The sequence below is a fragment of the Physeter macrocephalus genome, chromosome 17 (assembly GCF_002837175.3).
Source record: "Physeter macrocephalus isolate SW-GA chromosome 17, ASM283717v5, whole genome shotgun sequence".
NCBI lineage: Eukaryota > Metazoa > Chordata > Mammalia > Artiodactyla > Physeteridae > Physeter > Physeter macrocephalus.
In genome coordinates this window covers 18,882,959-18,907,756 of record NC_041230.1, presented here as the reverse complement: position 1 = coordinate 18,907,756, position 24,798 = coordinate 18,882,959, and positions in this window count along the sequence as shown.

Genomic DNA, 24,798 nt, shown 5'->3' with positions numbered 1-24,798 from the left:
TTACACCAATGGACAGACCAACCAGACAGAAAATTAATAAGGAGACACTAGCCTTAAATGGCACTTTAGATCAGATAGACTTAATTGATATTTATAAGACATTCCATCCAAGATTGGCAGAATACACTATCTTCTCAAGCACACATGAAACATTCTCCAGGATAGATCACTTCTTGAGTCACATATCACTCCTCAGTAATTTAAGAAAATTGAAATCATATAAAGCATCTTTTCTGACCATGAAGCTATGAGATTAGAAATCAATTACAAGAAAAACAACTCTATAAAACACAAACACATGGAGGCTAAACAATACGCTACTAAATAACCAATGGATCACTGAAGAAATCAAAGAGGAAATCAAAAAATACCTAGAAACAAATGACAATGAAAACATGACAACACAAAACCTATGGACATGGCAAAAGCAGTTCTAAGAGGGAAGTTTATAGCAATACAGTCCTACCTCAAGAAAAAAGAAAAATCTCAAATAAACAACCTAACCTTACAACTAAAGCAATTAGAGAAAGAAGCACAAACAAAACCCAAAGTTAATAGAAGAAAAGAAATTATAAAGATCAGAGCAGAAATAAATTAAATAGAAAAGAAGAAAACAGTAACAAAGATCAATGAAACTAAAAGCTTGTTCTTTGAGAATATAAACAAAATTGATAAACCATTAGCCAGACCCATCAAGAAAAAAAGGGGGAGAACTTAAATCAATAAAATTAGAAATGAAAAAGAAGTTACTACTGATACCACAGAAACACAAAATATCATAAGAGACTACTACAAGCAATTGTATGCCAAAAAATGACAACCTGGAAGAAATGGACAAATTCTTAGAAAGTTACATCCTTCCAAGACTGAAGCAGGAAGAAATAGAAAATATGAACAGACCAATCACAAACAATGCAATTGAAACTGTGATTTAAAATCTTCCAAGAAGAAGTCCAGGACCAAACGGCCTTACAGGTGAATTCTATCAAACATTCAGAAAAGAGCTAACAGCTATCCTTCTCAAACTCTTCCAAAAAATTTCAAAGGAAGGAACACTCCCAAGCTCATTCTATGAGGCCAATATCACCCTGATAACCCAAAACCAGAAAAAGATATCTAAAAAAAGAAAATTACAGGTCAATATCACTGATGAACATAAACACAAAAATCCTCAACAAAATACTAGCGTACCAAATTCAACAACACATTAAAAAGGTCATATGATCAAGTGGGATTTATCCCAGGGATGCAAGAATTCTTCAATATATGCAAATTAACCAATGTGATACACAAGATTAACAAATTTAAGAATAAAAACTATAGAATCTATCTCAATAGATGCAGAAAATCTTTTGATAAAGTTTAATACCCATTTATGATAAAAACTCTCCAGAAAGTGGGTCTTAAGGGAATCTACCTCAACATAATAAAGATCATATTATGACACACCCACAGCAAACATCATTCTCATGGTAAAAAACTGAAAGCATTTCCTCTAAGATCAAGAACAAGACAAGGTTGTCTACACTCACCGTTATTCAAAATAGTTTCGGAAGTCCTAGTCACAGCAATCATAGGGGAAAAAAATTAAAGGAATACAAATTGGAAAAGAAGTAAAACTGTCACTGTTTGCAGATGACATGATACTATACATAGAAAATCCTAACGAGGCCACCAGAAAACTACTAGAGGTAATCAGTAAATCTGGTAAAGTTGAAGGATACAAAATTAATGCTTAGAAATCTCTTGCATTCCTATACACTAATGATGAAAAATCTGAAAGAGAAATTAAGGAAACAATCCCATTTACCATTGCAACAAAAAGAAGAAAGTACCTAGGAATAAACCTACATAAGGGGGCAAAAGACCTGTACTCAGAAAACTATAAGATATTGATGAAAGAAATCAAAGAAGACAAAAACAGATGGAGAGACATACCATGTTCTTGAATGGGAAGAATCAATATTGTGAAAAACTATACTACCGAAAGCAATCTACAGATTCAAAGCAATCCCTATCAAATTACCAATGGCATTTTTCACAGAATTAGAACAAAAAATTTTACAATTTGTGTGGAAACACAAAGACCCCAAATAGCCAAAGCAATGTTGAAAGAGAGAAATGGAGCTGGAGGAATTAGGCTCCCCAGCTTCAGACTATACTACAATGCTACAGTAATCAAGATAGTATGGTACTGGAGATTGGTTCAGGATGGGGGAGTAGAAAGAGGCGCACTTACTCCCTCTGCAAGAGCACCAGAATTACAACTAACTGCTGAACAAACATCAACAGGAAGACACTGGAACTCACTGAAAAATATACCCCACAGCCAAAGACAAAGGAGAAACCACAGTGAGACGGTAGGAGGGAAGCAATCACAATAAAATCAAACCCCATACCTGCTGAGTGGGTACTCACAAACTGAACAATTATACCACAGAAGTCCACCCACTGGAGTGAAGGTTCTGAGCCCCACATCAGGCTTCCCAACCTGGGTAATGTGAGGAGGAATTCCCAGAGAATCAGACTTTGAAGGCTAGTGGATTTGATTGCAAGACTTCAACAAGACTGTGGGAAACAGAGACTCCACTCTTGGAGCAGACACACAAAGGATTGTGCACATCAGGACCCAGAAGGAAGAAGCAGTGACCCCATAGGAGACTGAACCAAACCTACCTGCTAGTGTTGGAGGGTCGCCTGCAGAGGCAGGGCTTGGCTGTGGCTCACCACGAGGACAAGGAAGCTAGCAGCAGAAGTTCTGGTAAGTAATCCTTGGCATAGAGCCCTACTGGAGTCTGCCACTGGCCCCACCAAAGAGCCTGTAGCCTCCAATGCTGGGTTGCCTCAGGCCAAGCAATCAACAGGGAGGGAACACAGCACCACCCATCAGCAGACAAGGGGATTAAAGTTTTACTGAGCTCTGCCCACCAGAGCAACACCCAGCTCTACCCACCATGAGTCCCTCCCAACAGGAAGCATGCACAGCCTCTTAGATAGCCTCATCCACCAGAGGGCAGACAGCAGAAGCAAGAAGAACTACAATCCTGCAGGCTGTGGAATGAAAACCACATTCACAGAAAGATAGACAAAATGTAAAGGAAGAGGACTATGTACCAGATGAAGGAACAAGATAAAACACCAGAAAAACAACTAAATGAAGTAGAGATAAGACACCTTCCAAAAAAAGAATTCAGAATAATGGTAGTGAAGGTGATCCAGGACCTCGGAAAGATAATGGAGTCAAAGATCAAGAAGATGCAAGATTTATTTAACAAAGGCCCAGAAGAATTAAAGAACAAACACCTAGAACAATTAAAGTACAAACAAACAGAGATGAACAATATAATAACTGAAAAGAAAAACACACTAGAAGGAATCAATAGAATAACTGAGGCAGAAGAACAAGTAAGTGCTCTGGAAGACAGAATGGTGAAATTAACTGCCATGGAACAGAATAAAGAAAAAAGAATGAAAAGAAATAAAGACAGCCTAAGGGACTTCTGGGACAACATTAAATGCACCAACATTCGCATTATAGGGGTCCCAGAAGGAGAAGAGAGAGAAAGGACTCAAGAAAATATTTGAAGAGATTAAAATCAAAAACTTGCCTAACATGGGAAAGGAAATAGCTACCCAAGTCCAGGAAGTGCAGAGAGGCCCTGGCAAGATAAACCCAAGGAGAAACAGGCCAAGACACATAGTAATAAAGTTGACAAAAATTAAAGACAAAGAAAAATTACTAAAAGCAACAAGGGAGAAATGACAAATAACATACAAGGAAACTCCCTTAAGGTTACCAGCTGAATTCTCAGCAGAAACTCTACAAGAAAGAGGGAGCTTCATGATATATTTAAAGTGATGAAAGGAAAGAACCTACAAAGAAGATTACTCTACCTGGCAAGGATCTCATTCAGATTCAATGTAAATCAAAATCTTTACAGACAAGAAAAAACTAAGAGAATTCAGCACCACCAAAGCAGCTTTACAATAAATGCTAAAGAAACTTCTCTAAACGAGAAAAGGACCTACAGAAACAAACCAAAAACAATTAAGAATATGGTAATAGGAACATACATATCGATAATTACCTTAAATGTGAATGGATTAAATGCTTCAACCAAAAGACAGAGGCTCACTGAATGGATACAAAAACAAAACCCATATATATGCTGTCCTCAAGAGACGCACTTCAGACGTAGGGACACATACAGACTGAAAGTGAGGGGATGGAAAAAGATTTCCATGCAAATGGAAATCAAAAGAAAGCTGGAGTAGCAATACTCATATCAGATAAAATCGACTTTAAAATAAAGAATGTTACAAGAGAGAAGGAAGGACACTACATAATGATTAAGGAATCAATGCAAGAAGAAGATATAACAATTATAAATACTTAGGCATCCAACATAGGAGCACCTCAATACATAAGGCAAATAAAAGAGGAAATCAAAGGTAGCACAATAATCGTGGGGGATTTTAACACCTCACTTACACAAATGGACAGATCATCCAGACAGAAAATTAATAAGGAAACACATGCTTTAAATGACACAATAGACAAGATAGATTGAATTGATATTTATAGGGCATTCCATCTGAAAACAGCAGATTACACTTTCAAGTGCACATGGAACATACTCCAGGACAGATCACATCTTGGGTCACAAATCAAGCCTCGCTAAATTTAAGAAAATTGAAATCATATCAATCCTCTTTTCAGACCACTATGCTATGAGATTAGAAATCAATTACAGAGAAAGAAAAAACACATGGAGGCTAAACAATAAATTACTAAATAGCCAAGAGATCACCAAAGAAATCAAAGAGGAAATCAAAAAATACCTAGAGACAAATGGCAATGAAAACACGATTACCCAAAACATATGAGATGCAGGAAAAGCAGTTCTAAGAGGCAAGTTTACAGCAGTGCCATCCTACCTCAAGAAAGAAGAAAAATCTCAAATAATCTAAACTTACTACTAAAGGAACTAGAGAAAGAAGAACAAACAAAACCCAAAGTTAGCAGAAGGAAAGAAATCATAAAGATTAGAACTGAAATAAATGAAATAGAAATGAAAAAAACAATAGCAAAGATCAAGAAAACTAAAAGCTGGTTCTTTGAGAAGATAAGCAAAATGGAAAAACCTTTAGCCAGACTCATCAAGAAAAAGAGGGAGAGGACTCAAATCAATAAAATTGAAATGAAAAAGGAGAAATTACAACAGATACCACAGAAATACAAAGCATTATAAGAGAATACTAACAAGCAACTCTATGCCAAATAAAATGGACAACCTGGAAGAAATGGACAAATTCTTAAAAAGGTATAACCTTCCAAGACTGAACCAGGAAGAAATAGAAAATATGAACAGACAAATCACAAGTAATGAAATTGAGACTGTGATTAAAAATATTCCAGCAAAAAAGAGTCCAGGGTTAGATGACTTCACAGGTGAATTTATCAAACATTTAGAGCAGAGTTAACACCCATCCTTCTCAAACACTTCCAAAAAATTGCAGAGGAAGGAACACTCCCTAACTCATTCTACAAGGTCACCATCACCCTGATGCCAAAACCAGACAAAAATACTACAAAAAAAGAAAATTACAGACCAATATCACTGATGAATATAGATGGAAAAATCTTCAACAAAATACTAGCAAACAGAATCCAACAACACATTAAAAGGACCATACAACATGATCAAGTGGGTTTTATCCTAGGGGTGCAAGGATTCTTAAATATATGCAAATCAGTCAGAGCGATACACCATATTAACAAATTGAAGAACAAAAACCATATGATCATCTCAATAGATGCAGAAAAATCTGTTGACAAATTTCAACAGCCATTTATGATAAAAAAAAAAAAAAAACTCTCCAGAAAGTGGGCAGGAAGGGAAACTACCTCAACAAATTAAAGGCCATATACGACAGACCTACAGCAAACATCATTCACAATGGTGAAAAACTGAAAGCCTTTCCTCTAAGATCAGGAACAAGACAAGGATGTCCACTCTTGCCATTATTATTCAACATAGTTTGGGAAGTCCCAGCCCCAACAATCGGAGAAGAAAAAGAAATAAAAGGAATATAAGTTGGAAAAGAAGAAGTAAAAGTGTCAGTGTTTGCAGATGACATGATGCTATATATAGATAATCCTAAAGATGCCACCAGAAAACTACTAGAGCTAATGAATGAATTTGGTAAAATGTCACAATACACAGTTAATGCACAGAAAGATCTTGCATTCCTATACACTAACAACAAAAGATCAGAAAGAGAAATTAAGGAAACAATCCTATTCACCATTGCAACAAAAAGAATAAAATACCTAGGAATAAACCTACCTAAGGAGGTAGAAGACCTTTACTCAGAAAATTATAAGACACTGATGAAAGAAATCAAAATTGACACAAACAGATGGAGAGATATACCATGTTCTTGGATGGGAAGAATCAATATTGTGAAAATGACTATACTACCCAAAGCAATCTACAGATTCAATTCAATCCTTATCAAATTACCAATGGCATTTTTTACAGAACTAGAACAAAATATCTTAAAATTTGTATGGAGACACAAAAGACAATGAATAGCCAAAGCAGTCTTGAGGGAAGAAAATGGAGCTGGAGGAATCAGACTCCCTGACTTCAGATTATAATACAAAGCTACAGTAATCAAGGCAATAAGATACTGGCACAAAAACACATATATAGATCAGTGGAACAGGATAGAAATCCCACAGATAAACCCACACACCTATGCTCAACTAATCTATGAAAAAGGAGGCAAGGATATACAATGAAGAAAAGACAGTCTCTTCAATAAATGGTGCTGGGAAAACTAGACAGTGACATGTAAAAGAATGAAATTAGAACACTCCCTAATACCATACACAGAAGTAAACACTAAATGGATTCAAGACCTAAATGTAAGACCGGACACTATACATAAAACTCTTAGAGGAAAACTTAGGAAGAACATTCTTTGACATAAATCACAGCAAGATCTTTTTTGCCCACCTCCTAGAGTAATGGAAATAAAAACAAAAATAAACAAAAAGGACCTAATGAAACTTTAAAACTTTTGCACAGCAAAGGAAACTATAACAAGATGAAAAGACAACCTTCAGAATGGAACAACATATTTGCAAAAAATGGACAAAGGATTAATCTCCAAAATAAACAGCTCATGCAGCTCAATATTAAAAAAACAAACAACCCAATCCCAAAATGAGAAGACCGAAATAGACATTTCTCCAAAGAAGGCATACAGATGACCAAGAGGCACATGAAAAGCTGCTCAACATCACTAATTATTAGTGAAATGCAAATCAAAACTTCAATGAGGTATCACCTCACACCAGTTAGAATTGGCATCATCAGAAAATCTACAAACAACAAATGCTGGAGAGGATGTTGAGTAAAGGGAACCCTCTTGTACTGTTGGTGGGAATATAAATTGATACAGTCACTATGGAGAACAGTATGGAGGTTCCTTAAAAAATTAAAAATAGAATTACCATATAACTCAGCAAGCCCACTACTGGGCATATACCCAGAGAAAACCATACTTCAAAAAGTCACATGCACCCCAATCTTCATTGCAGCACTATTTACAATAGCCAGGTCATGGAAGCAACTTAAATGCCCATTGACAGATGAATGGATAAAGAAGATGTGGTATGCATATACAATGGAATATTATTCAGCCAAAAAAAGGAATGAAATTGGGTCATTTGTAGAGACGTGGAGGGACCTAGAGACTGTCATACAGAGAGAAGTAAGTCAGAAAGAGAAAAACAAATATCATGTATTAATGCATATATGTGTAATCTAGAAAAATGGTGCAGATGAACCAATTGGCAAGGCAGAAATAGAGACATAGATGTAGAGAACAAACGTATGGACCCCAAGGGGGGCAAGTGGGAGTGGTTGTGGTGGTGGGATGAATTGGGAGATTGGGATTGACATATATGCACTAATATGTATAAAATAGATAATTAATAAGAACCTGCTGTATAAAAAATATTAAAAAATTAAAAAAAGACAGTATGGTACTGGCACAAAAACAGAAATATAGATCAGTGGTACAGGATAGAAAGCCCAGAGATAAACTCATGCACCTATGGTCACCTAATCTATGACAAAGGAGGCAAAAATATATAATGGAGAAAAGACAGTCTCTTCAATAAGTGCTGCTGGGAAAAATGGACAGGTACATGTAAAAGAATGAAGTTAGAACACTACTTCACACCATCACAAAAATAAAATAAAAATGAATTAAATACCTAAATATAAGACTGGATGCTACAAAACTGTTACAGGAAAACATAGGCAGAACACTCTTTGATATAAATTGCAACAAGATCTTTTTGATGCACCTCCTAGAAAAATGAAAATAAAAACAAAAATAAGCAAATGGGACCTAATTAAACTTAAAAGATTTTTCACAGCAAAGGAAACCACAAACAAGATGAAAAAACCCTCAGAATGGGAGAAAATATTTGCAAATGAAGCAGCTGACAAGGGATTAATCTCCAAAATATACAAGCAGCTCATGGAGCTGAATATCAAAAAACAAACAACCCAATCAAGAAATGGACAATTCTCCAAAGAAGACATCGAGTTGGGCAACAAACACATGAAAAGATGCTCAGCATCATTAATTGTTATAGAAATGCAAATCAAAACTACAATGAGGTATCACCTCACACAGGGCAGAATGGCCATCATCCAAAAATCTAGAAACAATAAATGCTGGAGAGGGTGTGGAGAAAAGAGAACCCTCCTACACTGTTTGTGGGAATGTAAATTGGTAGAGCCACTATGGAAAACAGTATGGAGGTTTCTTAAAAAACTTAAAATAGAACTACCATATGACTCAGCAATCCCACTCCTGGTCATATACCCAGAGAAAAGCACAATTCAAAAATATACATGCACCCCAATATTCATTGCAGCACTATTTACAATAGCCAGGACATAGAAACAACCTAAATGTCCATCAACAGAAGAATGGATAAAGAAGATGTGGTACATATATAGAATGGAATATTACTCAGCCATAAAAGGGAATCCAATTGTGTCATTTGCAGAGATGTGGATGGACATAGAGAGTGTCATAGAGAGTGAAGTAAGTCAGAAAGAGAAAAACAAATATCATATATCACTTATATGTGGTATCTAGAAAATTGGTACAGATGAACTTATTTGCAAGGCAGAAATAGAGACACAGATGTAGAGAACAATATAGATACCAAGGGGGAAAGGGAGGGTGGGTGCATTGGGGGATTGGGATTGACATATATACACTACTATACATAAAACAGATAACTAATGAGAACTCACTGTATAGCACAGAGAACTCTACTCAGTGCTCTGTGGTGAGCTAAATGGGAAGGAAATCCAAAAAAAGAGGGCATATTGTATAAATATAGCTGATACACTTCCTATACAGCAGAAACTAACATAACTTTGTAAAGCAACTATACTCCAATAAAAATTAATAAAAACGGTAAAAACAGTTTACAAACAGAAAAACAAACAAAAACAAACTACAAAAAAGAAGATATATCTACTGTTCAATTTTTGTGGGTTTACATATAAGCTGACAGAGAGCGTTTCCGCAGTTTTACAAGCTGGTTGTTTTTCTTCTTGGGACCATGAATGTGATTTAAAGGCCTGATGTCAGGATTCATTTTACATGCTAAATTAATGAGCTCTTAACTGTGTATAGTGATTTATTTTTACAAAGTGCTTACAAAGCATTTGTTTGTTTACCCAAAGCCAAAAGGAGAAAAAAAGAAATTAGAAGTCTATTTGGTAGGGATGGAGTCAGAGCTGAGGAATTAGAGGGATGTCACCAAGTTTTAATGTGATCAGCCTCCACTGTGAGAACCCATCCTCACTTATCTCTGCCTGGGATAGACCTGTGGGAGGACTAGACAGGTTCCCTCAGGGCTGATTCTTCCCCTTTCTTTGACTTGGTCTTCCTTTAGACCTGATAATGACACTGTTCATTAGGCTGCCCTTGAAAGCTTTTGGCTTTTCCTGCTCTGGCTTTGGAAGGCAGTCTGTCCTTCAGATGCCTTTGCATCCATCAATCTCAACTGATTATGTTTTATTTTTGTAATTTAGCTTTCAGAGTTTCAAGGTGCCTTATTGGCACCTCTATGTATCAACTGCACCACCGTTTTATAGATAAGGAGACTAAAACTCAGAAAGAGGGAGAGATTTACTCAAGGTCATACAGTAAGTAAGAGGCAGAACTGGAACAAGAACAATTTAGAAAATAGTCAGCGGTATTCGATCCCAAAATTTTGTGCTCCCTGTCTTCCAGGGGCTCACCACTGGGTGAGGAGATAGGCACTGATAGATGCCCATCAGTGTCCTGAGCCCAAGCAGTAATGTGGGCACAGGAGAGTTCTGGCCCTCCTTTCCACCCTCTCTATTTGTAAAGACTGAGTTAAGATAAAAACTCAGTGATAGGAACTGGCATTGAGATATACGCAGGCATATGGAGCGAGTCTGGATAAACGTCAAAGTGAGAATCCAGAGAGCAGAGCCCCTGGAAAAGGAGCTGCCCAAAGGAAGAGGGTGTGGGAGGAAGAGCCAGTTTTAGTACCAGGACTGAGGCTCTGAAGGGAGTTGGGGGCTGTAGGCCTGTCACATGATCTTCTCCCAACTAGCCCCAGGGTAGCACATGCATACTTTCAGGGAGAGAAAGTTGAACATATTCAAAGCTGGGAGAGCAATAACATTTGGGGTCTTGAGCTATCCTGTAATAAGCCCTCTTTACATGAGCCTAATACAGGTGAGCTGTCATTTCTCTACGCATATGGTAGTGAGGACATGAACAGCCATCCTTAACAAGATGGCAGTGTTAGTGGTGTCATTGGTTTGGTTGGTGGCCCAAGCCTCCCTGGAATGTGTGGCAGGGGCAGTGGCTTTTAGGTGAGTTAGAGTCGTACAGCAGCAAACTGTTGAGAAGTGGAATATACAGATCTGGGGGTGCAGTGAGACCCAGGGAAATGTCCCACGTGGCTCTGATTCCGACTTCTGATTGAGACACTAGAGGAGGCTTGAAAAGAGGAGGTTAAGTGCCCACATTTTCGTGGGGGTGTATCTCACCCTGGGAAAAAGTGGGCTACAGCTTGTGACCATTTCACTGGTACCTACACACAAGGGAGGCCTGATGGCCTCGCATTATTCATGGTTCTGATGACATGTAGTAAGAGCTCTAATCAAGAGAAGGTGATAATAATTAAGTACACCGGGGAACCCGGGTGTCTAAACTCCTGGGCTGGTCTTTCCTCTTTAGCAGGCTGCCTCCTATTGGATGCTTGGTACTGAGTAACCAAGCGTCTTCCATGACACAGTCACACTCTATGCTCCCAAGGGCACAGATCTCTGCCATTGGCACAAGAGCTTCAGCTTCATGATATTTTGTGAATTTTGCCTATATTTCCTTTAACCTTGTGAAGCTTTCCAAAGTACTTAAATTTCATAACTTGGGGAAACCATAAGCTTCCCTAAAATCTCAACAAATTCACAGTGGGTTCCCCATTTCTGCTGTCTTTTTCTGTCCTGCTCATGTCCCCCTGTATACCCAGCTCAGGGTCTCTGGATTTCACTAAAAATCTACTTACAGCAAACATTTCATGAGTTTTTGTAAAATTTTCTAAAGATTTGGGATTATGAGGGAAGGTAACTTTGCACACTGCACAGCTGCTACCATTTATCTCTTCTCTCTCTTCCCCTCTTCCCTTTACCTCTTCCTCCCCCTTCCCTTTTCAGAGCAAACATATTCCTTTCTTGTCTCCTCAGAGCCATTTCCACTGTTCCAAGCCCGCAGCCTTAGAGCTGGCCAGCTTCCACTCTGAGAGGTGCTTATCAGACATGTTCCCAACAAACGTCACCCTTCATCCCTCTCTGCAGGAGGGTTTCTCAGAGAAGAATATTATTTCCTCTTCTTGTTTCTAGTTTGTTTCTCTTAAGTAGCTTCTTTCCCTCTCTTATTCATCAGCAGACATCTCAATTCATTGTTTTTATCTTTCACAGTGCATCCTGGAGAGGTAAAAAAAAATAGATTCTGGAGTTTCACAGAGATTTTTAATTTGTTGCTCTGGAGTAGGGCCTGGGTATCCAGGATTGAGAACCACAGCTCATCAACATGTATTCTAGGGACATCTTTCATCATTGGGAATCTACTGTTTGCCAGCATCCTTGTAGGGCCCTGGGGTTTCAGGAGGAGAAAAACTATGCCCTGACAGGTGGCTGGTGGCCCAGGCTCATGAAATGACCTCCTGTGATCAATGAGGGGAAACTCTGGGACAATATTCAAGTGGCTGAGAATGTGGAGCAAGCAGGTGCTTTGAAAGCTTGGGGAAAGGAGGCACCAACAGTCCCTAGTGCCTAGACAGTGCCTGGCACAGAACCAGGACTCAATGACTAGATGGGCAAAGGGCTTCCTGAGTGGATGGGCTTAAAGTTTAGGAAGGATTTGAATAGGCATAAGGGAGGAGCACATTGAAAGGACAATACGAGTGAAAGTTTGAAAGTAGGGGTTAATGTTGTCATTTTGATGTCTGGGGAGGGCCCTGGCCTGACTAGCCCATAAGAAGCTAGAAGAAGGCCAGAATGGGGGCCTAGAAGGCTGGTCTTTTGGAAGTGCAGAACCAGGCAAGGATTATGAGCAAGGGAGGTATGTATAGGGAGTGGTATTTGGGAGAATTGATATGATTTTGGTGTGTGGGTGTTCTGATAGTGAGAGATATGAATGAATGGGTGAGGAGAGAAATGTATCAGACCAAGCTGCTGCCTAGTGAACCCTGAACTCCAGGTACTGCCAAGAAGGAGGTCTGCCTTTCTTGGGCACCATGAACAATATTTGTAACTCCCAACCCTTTCCCCTGGACCCCTCAATCCTGGCACAGATGCTGATCAAGTTGGAACCAGTGTTCTTAAGAAAAAAAGGTTCTCAATGTGACATACACTTCCTTTGAGAAGAGAGAATGTTGTCAAGTCCTCCTTTGATTCTCCTGATCCCAGCTTTGTACTTGAGCCACTCGTGCTCTAATGGAATCGAAACAAAGCTGCACTTTGATATTCAGTGCAGGAGGGGGAGCCCCAATTTTACTTATTTACTTTTCCACATAAGGGTCATGTTTGCTTTGCCTTGTTTTGAAATCAGTAAAAATGTGCAGTGAACCCAAGCCTTATAAACAGTAATAGTCTGCCCTAAAGTAATGATGAGTTCTGACATTTTGCTTAAGGGGAGATTGTAAATCATCAGAGCATCACAGAGGTTGTTACTATCAGAGAGGAATGCTAATATTCCTCAGTTGTCTGCGTGGAATGCTGGGTGTGAGCTGCTCACTGGGCTTCAGTGGGAGGGGGCAGTCACTGTGTGGGGCAGCCTCTGCAGTCAGGGCCTGTCCAGATTTACTTTCTTTTCTTCTGCTCCCAGAAAATTCTGTATTCACTGGGGACTATGATAGCAGTATATTTTGCTCTGATTGGATTCTGACTGGAGACAAAAACCTGAAGTCTCATGATTCCCTATACAACATCTTAGAACTTTGAATAATTCAGATTCCATACTGGAAGGCAGACTAAGGACACTTGGATTGCACACCAGCCGCCAGATGGCTGCATTCTTCCATTTCCTCCCCTTCTTCCCACCCCACCCTCTCCACTTCCTTCTTCACCACTCCCTTTCCCTTTTCCTCCATCACTTTTTCTCCTTTCTTATTTAAAATCACTTAAAGGGATATTACAGTGAAGTGAGCCACACAAATGATTTTTCAGACAATTCATACATTTGTTCTAATTTTTTCTGTTGATATTTCCTATCTTCAGTATTTCCTCTTGAGTAAGGCATGTATTATTTTTTTTTATCAGAGAAAGAATTCTGAATCTGAGAGTCTAACCCAAGGTTACAGCTGAGAATTGTGCTAAGTACCTCCCTGGGGACATGCAACCAGATGTCCAATCCCCACAGGCCATCCTGCAGGAGGCAGAGAGAGGTTGCTGTGTCCCAGTATCTTAGCCAGAGCTAAATGTGCTGGCTTCAGGTTAGCCCAGCTCTCTTAGGAAGTGAAGGAAGGAAGGGAATTTAGCTGGAGCTGGGCCGATGGCTGTATTTTATGTTCCTGCCAGGCTCTTCCCCTTGGTCGATCTGATGAAGGACCCTGTATCTGGCAGCTTCTTGCTACTGCCCCTCATCTAAATGTAATTCAATATGAAGCAGCTCCTTTTTGTACATCTTCCAAGAGAACATATGAGGTTAAGACAGACACTCTCAACTGCAGCAATTTCTGCATGCTGTCAGCTACCTGCTGCTATCTTTCCTCTGGTATTTAGCATTTAGGCCTAAGCTTTCCTTGAAGGTAGGGCCCAGGAACCACCTACATCTGAGTCAGCTGATATGTTTTCTAGGCCACTTTCATGGTCTACTGAATTGAACTCTCTGTGAAATGGGGTGATTTGTGTGCATATTCACATTCAAACACCACTGCCCCTAGACAAGAAGTTCTAAGAGGGAAACTGACACTAGTACTGTCTTCTCTGTATTGTTTTCCAGTGATTGGTACAGTGTCTGCTGCATACTAAGTTGCTAACAAAAATGTTTGACAGATGACTAATGTCAGCCAATCCCCTGAGATATACTTACATAAGTTTTTTTTCCCATTTGCCAACCCCATTCAAGTGTGCAGTATGTTCCTTCTTTCTTGCCTTGAAGAAGGATGGAAGGGTAGAACACAGCACAATTGGAGAGACCCTGCTTGTCCTGGCTTTGATTTCTGCCAAGTTCCTTGGAGAGGTAAGCAGGTGTCTTGGGAGGAGATTGAAAAGGGGGTATCACTGAGGAAAACAGAGAGTGGGAAGGAGGTTCCAATACTCAAATGAGATTCCCTGGTACTGGGAGTAGGTGCTGGAAGTAGGGAAATGTTTGTGGGTTTCAGAACATTGCCACGTAAGTTCCCTGAGATTTCTAAAACTCACACATGGCTGTGGGAGGGTCAGAGGGAGGATTGTATGCCCGGGAGGAACACATCTATAACACCTTCCTCATGCCAGGCCCTGGCCCAAGTGCTCTGCACACTTATCTTATTTAGTCTTCACCATCCCTGTGAGGTAGGTACAGTGATTATCCTAATTCTACAGGCAGGGAAATCAAGACTCAGAGCGGTCACCTAACTTGCCCAAGATGTTTGAGCTAATAATTTGTAACAAGAGTCGGAGTTGAAATTCAGACCATCTGGCTCTACAGCCCATGTCTGAACCAGGATGCTGTGTCACTTGGGTGGGGTTGGTGGATGATTTCAAGAGGGTGAGCAGTTCTGAGAATAATTGAAGCTGGAGGAATGAGGACTCAGTTGAAATTATAGTACTTGAAAAGCAAAAGAGAAATGAGACATTCCTTGCACACCTTGGTTTATGGACTGAGATTGATATTGGCCACAAGTCAATGACTTATGTTTAGTTAAACCTTCTAACATGTGACAGTGTCCTGAAGGGAGCAAGTTTTATTCCTCTATGGTCCCCTGATGCCAAGCATAGAATTGGACACACGGAGGTTAAGAAATGCCAAATGGCCTATGAGTCAGCATGCCTCCCTCTGAGCTGCGTCTGAAGTACAGCTGGGAAGAAGGGGTTGGCGCTCGGGCTCCTTCACCCCAGGAGGACAGCACATGAGTGCCTGTGGCTGGACTCTTGCAGAAGAGAAGGTCCTGAGACAAGGGTGTGAGCACAAGTGGTTTGCTTGGGAAGAAGAAAATACAGGGTGTGTTCATGAGCAAATTATCTATCACCGAGGGGCCAACTGGGATTCAACTATTCTTGGACCTTTAGGAGGTGACATGGAAGGCCCCTCAGAGTTGTCTTACCCAAGGGTTGAGAAAGCTGGATCTGTGTCCTCTGACTTCCACTTATCTCTATCTTTGCCTGGGGCACCAGGAGCACCACCATCAGTGGACCACCTTCAGGGTGGTGAGTGCAGAGAGGGTGTGCACAGCTGCTGTCTCTGCTAGCCTCCCTCACCACAGAGAATTTATTCTGAAAAGTCTTTCCTTGATAAGAGCCTACAAGGATGGCTTTAGTGGGTATCAACTCACTGATGCCCTCTTCCAGTGAGCCACAGCTGATCATTCCTTGAGACTTGACAGAAGGAGCTTTCCATGTTTGCAATGAGCTCTCCAGTTCTGCTGGCTCTCAGACCACATCTGCTCTTTATTTCTATGCAGGTTTGTCAGAGTCCATTCCTGAATGTGCTGCTTAGTGATATTGACTCCTGCTTTGCACTGAGGACTCTTCTGCAAGCTGCTTCATCTGAGGAGTTAACAGTTTGTGGAAGGATACAAGTTTGCTGACAAAAAGAAAAATTTAAACTGTTTTATGAATAGTTTTACATGGGATCCATAACAGTAAACAGCTCTCTTCAGATGCTCACCAGGGCTTGTGTGGAGACTCTGCATTGTGGCCTGTCCTCCTGCTGGTACCCCGTTGTTTCTGTGGCTCCCTAATGGCTGTTTGAAGATGGTCTATATTTTTTTGCCTGATTTCCAAATCCCTCACAGTTAAGCTAATTTTTTTTTCTTAACCATTCCTCCCTTACACAAAGATGATTCCTACTCTTCCTCACAAATTTCCACTGATATGTTCCTTTTCTACCCAACACCATTCACTAGGTAGATCTTCCTGTCCCTCAGAGGAAGGGGGGGAGGGGGAGATAGTGTGTGTGTGTGTGTGTGTGTGTGTGTGTGTGTGTGTATCAGGAGCCTGCCTGCTGATACAGTTGGCCTGCTGGACTGTTTTTGTAAATAAAGTTTCATTGGAACAGTTATGCCCACTCATTTAGGTATTATCTATAGCTTTCTTGATACAAAGGTAGAATTGAGTAGCTTGCAGAAAAAGTATTGCCTGCAAAGACTAAAATATTTACTATCTGTTTCTTTACAAAGTTGCCTACTACTCATTTATATGTTTCTTAACTTGTTCTGAAAAAACTTATGCAAGTGAACAAGGACTTAAAATTGTGACCATTTAATTGTACCCCTCCACACACCTCTCTACATTTCCCCACCCTGCTTCCTTGATTCAGATGGTATTTGACCAATGGGAAGGTGGAGAAGATGCCAGAGAGTGGGAGCCAGGATCCTCCATTCAGTGTACTTGGAGTGTCTGCCTCTCTCGGCCAAGGGCCAAGGTTTCTGTCAAATGCCCTTTTTGCACAGCTCCCTCCCTGTTGCTCTCTCTCTCAATTTCTCTCCCATCTGTATAAGTAGTTTTGGAGTAATACTCTATCTTTTGTGGTTTTCCTCTGCCCTGCACATATCTTTACAAATAATATTTTCAATAAACTCTCCTCAAATGTCCCATATAGGTGGACCATCACTTACCTGTAGACACCCTGATTGACACATTAACAAATTAAAAACAGATGAGAACCAAAATAAGGCGTGAGCTCATGTACTTTCTAACTGTAACAGGTGTGTCAGGGTGTAATAGGTACCAGCTCAGGGTCCTTAACACCTTGCTGCTCACAGTGATCCGTGGACCAGCAACAAGGGCATCCCTGGGGCTTGTTATAAATGCAGACACACAGACCCCACCCCAGACCAACTGAAAGAATCCATATTTTAGCCAGAGCCCCAGGTAAATCCTTAAGCAAAAACTCCTTTCCCCATCTTCCCCCAGTCAGATGTGGGAGCTCCTCTTCTCCACCCTTTGCCAGATATCCTTTGATCTTAGACTTGTCATGGAGGAGGGGACTGGGACTCCAGGAAAGTTTCTCACAGGTTACCAATGGTGGCACCACTCCCACTGGGCAGTCCCAGGGGCAGATGTGGTGAAGTGACCCATCAGGCAGGACTCTGCCCTGCGGGGCTCCCTCTCACACTCTCAGGACAGTGCACAGCCTCACCCCTCCTTCTTCCTCGTCCAACCTCCACCTATGTATACCACTGCACCAAGCCCCTCTTCTCTCATTATAGCCCCAGAGGCCTACTCATAAAGTGCCTCCTTAGTCCAGAATTTAAGCTACAGAAAACTTGCTTCTCTCTTCTTTGATGGCTGGGAAGAAAAGAAGACTCAAACAAAAACAAAACAAAAAACACAATAGCAGTGCTGCTCTCTGCTCTTTGGGGATGAGAGGAGATGTTTGCAGTCTCTCTAGAGGAAGTGTCTTTGTCCCAGAAGTCTGCCTTCTAATGCTGGGTGGTTCCCAAGGCAGCAAAGGAAGGCCAGAACACCTGATTTTCTCATTAGAGCAGGTTGCATGCCATGTCCTGGAGATCCTCTCCAATCTTCACCTCCACTATCAGTTTGTGGGTTGCCTGTTCCTAGTTTCTCAGCCAAGGAAATTTTTTCTGATTTCTCTAGGTCAACAATTACCTCATGCTATTGCTTCTGTTTCTTTTTAAAAACATTTGCTGACCATGTGCTATGAACTGGATCTTCTGAGGGGTGAAGCAGAGAGACAGAAACAAAGAGGCAGTTGCTGACCCTAAGGGGCTGTGGAGGCTAAAGGAGTGGCAGCTTTGGCACAGCTTAAACAGGTGGGCTGGAGGACTTGAAGGGTTCATATCTACCAATGTTGTCGGCGTCCTGCCCATATCCCCTTGGTGCTTCCTGTTCTAGCTTATATCCCTGTGTCCCCTGCAAGTACCTGTGATATAGTAAGACCTGGAGGTCCTCTCCTGGCTCACATGCAGGCCAAGTTGGAGTTTAGGACATTGAGACCCCAGGGTACCCTCAGCAATAATGAGTAGGCGTTTATAGATGAACACCCCAGATCCCTCAAGTGGGACAGTTCAGAAGCTTGTTTCATACCATCTCCCAAAGATCCCTGGAAGATTGAGCTCCAGGGGCCCATAGCAGTGCCTGTTCTGCTGCCTGTTCTGGCACTGCCTCTTCTGACATGATGCACACGTCTCACCTAGAGTGCCTCACACCCAGAGAAAAGTGGACAAACCTGGAGAAAATCATTTTTGTTTTTTACTGGTCTTACAACTTCACTAGAAAGTAGCAATGCTGAGGTCACCCAGGGGATGGTACTGTGAATCTTTATCATTCCTGGCCTGTAGCACCTCCATTCTCAAAGTACAGCATCTGGGTATGTGGGTGGAATGTTGAGAGCTGGTGTGAAATGACACATTTATCCCCAAATGTTTTGAAAAGTATGTTTTGCCAGTAGGAGGGAGATGGTACTGGCACGAGCAGAGAGTTGGTAATCTTTAAGACAACCTAATGATTTCACTAAGCATGGAGGCTTGATCCAGCTACTTTCATTCATCTGAACTGGGTCCATCCCCTACCCAGCCTGGGAAATGATCTGGCAGAACTCCCCCAGGCACACCTTGTAACAGACACTGGTAAGTCTATCCACGTCCTGTTAGCCCCCTTCTAATTAGAGCCCGGGTGCCAGACAACCCCACACAAGCTCAGCTTCTCCTCATGCTGACTGCCTCTGTCATCAAGCTCCCACTCTGTTCCCCACTTCTGACCCAGGTCTTCTCTGCTACAGCCCAGAAGTGGAGGTTGGGGAATTATTTCCCCAAGGAGCATCCCTCAACAGTGAGGGATGGGAACAAGAGAAGAAACATCCGTACTTCCTGTCCAGACCTGATCATTCTGGGAGGCCTTCTGTATGCTTCTCAGGAGGTCCCAGCAGAACGGAGCCTCTTTTGCTTATATGAGTGACCTCAATAATGCACCCTTATGTTGGTTTGACCTCCTTTCCTCCCTCTCCCTGCTACCCCATTTCTGCTTCTTCCTGAGACCACCTCCCAAATAAATCACCAACTCCAAGTTCTTGTCTTAGGCTCTGCTTTTGACAAAACTGATCTTGGCTAAATAATTAATTTTAAACACTTCTTAGCATCCAGATGTCCTCAGAGTCAAGGGATTCAGTTGTCCCATTCACCATTCAGAGATGGGTTCATGCATTTTTGCAATTCCAACAGAGGTTTGATTTCTTATAGGGAAATGGATACCAAAACATTCCAATCATACAATCAACTGGCATTTATTCAGTCTCTACTATATGCTGAGTATAGTATTTGTGTGAAGTGGCTGGGGGAATGTGAAGAAGTTTACATGTTATTAGGGAATATATAAGGGAATATAAGAAAAATATAAATCATAATGAAATAAAGAAGTAAAAATGATAAATATAAATGGTTTGAGGGGGACAGCTGTTGTTTTGCTTGCCTTGCATTTATTCCCCCTTCTATTGGTAAAAGTTCTTCAATTTTCCTTTGTGGAGCCTGTCCCTGGGTCATGCTTTGTTCTGTGGTTCAGCTTGGCTGATCCCATCCCTGACATTTGGAGTTGGGGGCATGATCCATGGCTGACCAATTAGGCCATTCCATCCACGTGGTCACAGTGGTTATTGTTTCAGGGATGTCCATGTGACTTAGACTGGCCAACTTATATTCAGTCCTGGGTTTTTTTTTTTTGGAACTTTTGTTAGTGCAGTTCTTTTTCAGTTAGAGTTGTAGAGCTGGTAGAAATTTAAGCCTGAATCTGTTGGTGACATTTTGCCACCATAATGTGAGTTTGCTAAATATGAAAACAGTTTCAGGAGAACCAAAGCTGAAAGTCAGAGGCCAGGTCCTGATGGTATCATCAGAGCATCATGATACAGTTTCATGAACTAATAACTTCCCTTTGCCGCTTAAGGTTGAGTTGGATTTCTGGCATTTGCAACTGAAAGAATCTGGACTAAAAGATTACTTCAGTGCAGGGTGATAGAGTTTAAACTCCAGCTGAGTCCAAACTTGGATTCAAAGCTTCATCATATCTATGAAATTCAGGGGTTGATAACCCAGGCACCAAATTTGCTTGTGTTGATAGACATGGAGGGAAGGGGGCCCATAAAAATATTCTGATCCATTCTGCAGTGGTTAGAAGTGCTATTTTGTGTTCATTGATGGGAAAACATTTTGACATCTGTTCTCTTTTCCAAGAAATACTGAGGCAAGGGGCTTTTTGAGATCTGGGCCACAGACTATATGGTTTACATGCTGATGACAAGGAAGGTCTACACAGACGAGGAGATGGCTGTTTTCCATGTTTGCCTTGAATGCAACATGGCTCTGGTACAGGAGAAGTAAAAGGAATTGTTCTGGAACATTGGGAAGTAGCACCCTGAGCAGGGAAGCATGTCCTCATGAAGGCTAAGATGAGCTCCTGGGAGATGACATTCAGGTAGGAGACTGAAAAGAGAATGTGGATGATCCCAGACCCTCTCAGATATGAAACAGGAAAGGTTGAGGAGGGGGAATGGAGATACAGATATATGCCACTTTTATGCAAGCTGGCATTAGGGTTTGGGAGAGAGATAATTATTTATACCTCTTTCCTCTCCAGGTTGTGAAAAAAATTTACAGATATATCCACATATCTGTGCTATATACATGAGTGGGAACTCAAAATGTCACATTTATTGTTGATGAGGTTGGACTTGAGAACATGTTTGGACTTGAGTCTTGGGTATTTACCACCCAGATAAAGGAAGAGCAGCTGGACAGTGGTAAATCTCTCCTCACATGTAACCTCAGGGCAGGTTGGATCAAAAAGCTCCCAAGGTGGGTTGAGCTGTGATATGGGATGGAGAGAAGGACTCTTGGCAGGACCATAGGCAGAGGAAGGAAATAGCTCTCTTGGCAGTTTTGTGCCATAAATTAGCAAAATTTGGGCATTAATATTAATTTGGCTTCATTTGGATGCTGTGCTGGTTATTGAGCTATTGTCTCTCAGCTGTAAACCACCCTTTTATACTCTTCTTTGTGATGCTGTGACTGGAAAGCTGCCCACACTCTCCTCTGCCATTAGTCTCCCTGTTAGTTCTGCTGACAGAGGATGCTGGATGGAGGAGAGAGGACTTGCTTCTTTCCATGATCTTCCTGTTTCTCCCTACATCATCCCATTAGTACCTTTTCACTCAGTGGCAGAGCTGGTTGCTGTAGCAGCTGGCCCCAGTTCCCAGCTGGTTTCTATAGTTCCAGAAGCAGCCTTATCACATTCCCTCAGAGATACTAGCACTGCTCACCCACCCCCACTGGTTCCTCCCTGCAAGCTGTAGACTCTGATCACCCCAGTCTCCTCCCTCTGTACCCAGCCCAGGGAGTGGCAGCTGCCATCTGCCATTGTTATCTCTGTGTGACCTTGGTGCTCCCTTTTGGCCTTTTTTGTCCTCCTATACCTGTTTAGCCAATTCCTTCTGTTGGATTGATTCTGTTCAAATGGCTGGTGTGGTTTTTTTATTGAATGAATCTGAGTGATAATGATGCTTAGCCTGTGAGGGCTGGAGCATTTAGTTTACCCATGTTCTGACTTTGTGATTGTACCACTGTGAACATCAGTGAAGACACTGGGGGAGAAACATGTTGTAAAGTTGTTATAAGTACTGGCATTATGGGTTCTGTATTTGTCAAATAAGAGTGATGAAATATAAAGGTGATCCAGGAGGGTTATGGCTTGTATGTGTCCCTCTTAAATTTGGCTGCAGGCTTCTGTTACATACAGAAGAGTCCTGCTGCTGGAGCACACCTGGAGTGTAGGATGAACAACAAAGAAGCCAGTGGGGTCGGTTGCAGGATGTGGAGCAGGAGAGGGGTCCCCAGAGGTCTGAAGTGGGCCTTGTGGACATTTAGGAGGTCTTGGTCTATGTCAGATTTTACCACTGTTAAAAGGTGCTCAATAAGACCCCTTTACCTCCTTTGCCATAAGTTTGTTTTTTGTGAAGTGGGAATAATCATCTTGACCCTGTCTTCCCCAGGGAGTGTCTGGGAGGCCTCAGTCCCCACAGGGTAATAGACCCAGCCTTGATTTCTAGTCTTAGTGAGGCAGGAGATAGATGGGCCCCAGGCTGAGCAGTTGGAGTTCGCATCCTCTGTGGACAGATACTCCAAAATAGCAGGAGGAAGGAGAAGCTGAGCCCTGCCCAGGTAAGAGATAAATGACCACATATTAGTCATTCTCAAAGTCAGGGAGACATTCCTGACTACACACATGCATAAAGCCTCCTTGAAGATCAAAAAGGGAGGGGGTACCATCCCATAGTAGGTGATGTCAACCTACCCATAAGTCTCTTCTCTAGAATCCGTCTTGGCTAAGAGATGTGCATGAACACATGGGGGGACCCTGAGATAAACCAAATGTGGACTCAGAACCAGGCAAAGCAAGTTGCTTGGCTAAAGGAAACCCAGAAGAAATGCCCATATAAGTGATTTAAATTACCACCAGGGTGTGAGCCACCCATGTGTGCCTATTCACATGTACTCTTTTTTCCTCCTAATAAACACTTTACTTGTTTCATTATTTTCTGTTTCTTTGTGGAAGTTTATTTTCTACAAAGTTGTACGTGCCAGGGCCTTGTCCTGGCCACTGGCCACTGGTGGTCTAGTGGTTAGGATTCAGCACTCTGTTCTCACTGCTGCAACCTGACTTCAGTCTCTGACTGGGAACTGAAACCCTGCTTCAAGGGTTGCAGGCCGAGGCCACCCGAGATCACTAGTCCCTGAAATGACTTTGAAAAGAAAATTGGGGAAACCAGAAACAATTTCTTTGCTGTTTCTCCTCCCCAGCTCTCTGTTCTCTGGCCCATTTCCTCTCTTTCTTCCTCAGAAGATGTGCAGTTGTCTGGCGACAGAGCTTCCCTGGATGCAGTTGAGCCTGAAAATCATTGGTGCCCCCATCTCTATTTCTCTTCTTTCTTCTCTTCTTTCTCTTCTATTTATATATTTTTGACCACGCTTCCCCTCTCTTCAAAGCACAATTTGATCTTTTAGGGTAAGTAATCTATTTCCATAAGCATTTACAGATGAGAAAATGTAAGGGCTACGAGTGCCAAATTCAGGCTCTGTAGGGCGGGCAGGTCTTTGACTCTCAAATCTGCTATTTTAACTCCCCCCTCACAAAAGCATGAAAAGCTTTGCAGGCCTCCAAGAAGCCTTCTAAACTGCTGCTCCTTCTCCACCTCTACCTGCTTATACGAACTCAGGGGCTTTTCTCTCTGTGCCTCAATTTCCCACATTCACCTGGTAACATCTGCCCTTTTTCTAATTCTGCATGTTCACTGGCACCACAATAAAGGATCACTTATGAGTGTTTAGCCGCCACAGGCACTGTGTAAACTGCATTGTGTGCATTGCCTTATTTAGTCCTAACAAAAAGAAGTCAGTGAGGGAGAAGTTAGAGTTATTCTGATTTTATAGATAGAGAGTGAGTCTCAGAGAAGTTAAAAAAACTCACCTCACCTCACAGAGCTGGTAGACTCCAGAGTCAGGACCTAGACCCAGGGGCACCAATCCATATTCACTGTGCATACTCACCTTCTAAACTGCCTCTTAGTGGGGTCCGTCTCTTCTTCAAGCATCCAAGTGATATGCTTGGGCACGTCAGTAAACTTACTATTATTATTACCACCCTTGTAATGCTGTGGTCAAGATCAAACTAGACAAGGTTGAATTCAAGGCACTGCAATTCTGTTATGTATTTATAAACTTGAGTGTGATGAGCCGTTTCTACCAAACTTGACTTATGTTTTAGTTTTGTTTGGCTTATTGGTACAATGGAGCTTATGTTTCTCTCTCTTTTTAAAATCACTATACATTATTCCATAGCATGGTATAAAAATGTCATCATGTACATTTTCAGAATGGTAGGATTTTGATGGTGTAATTGAGGTTGAACTGAAATAATATGGTTCAAGAGGGAAACTTGGAGAAAAATATTCTAAAAGAAAAATTTCTGTGTAGCTGAGCAGTGGTGGTTTTAATATTCA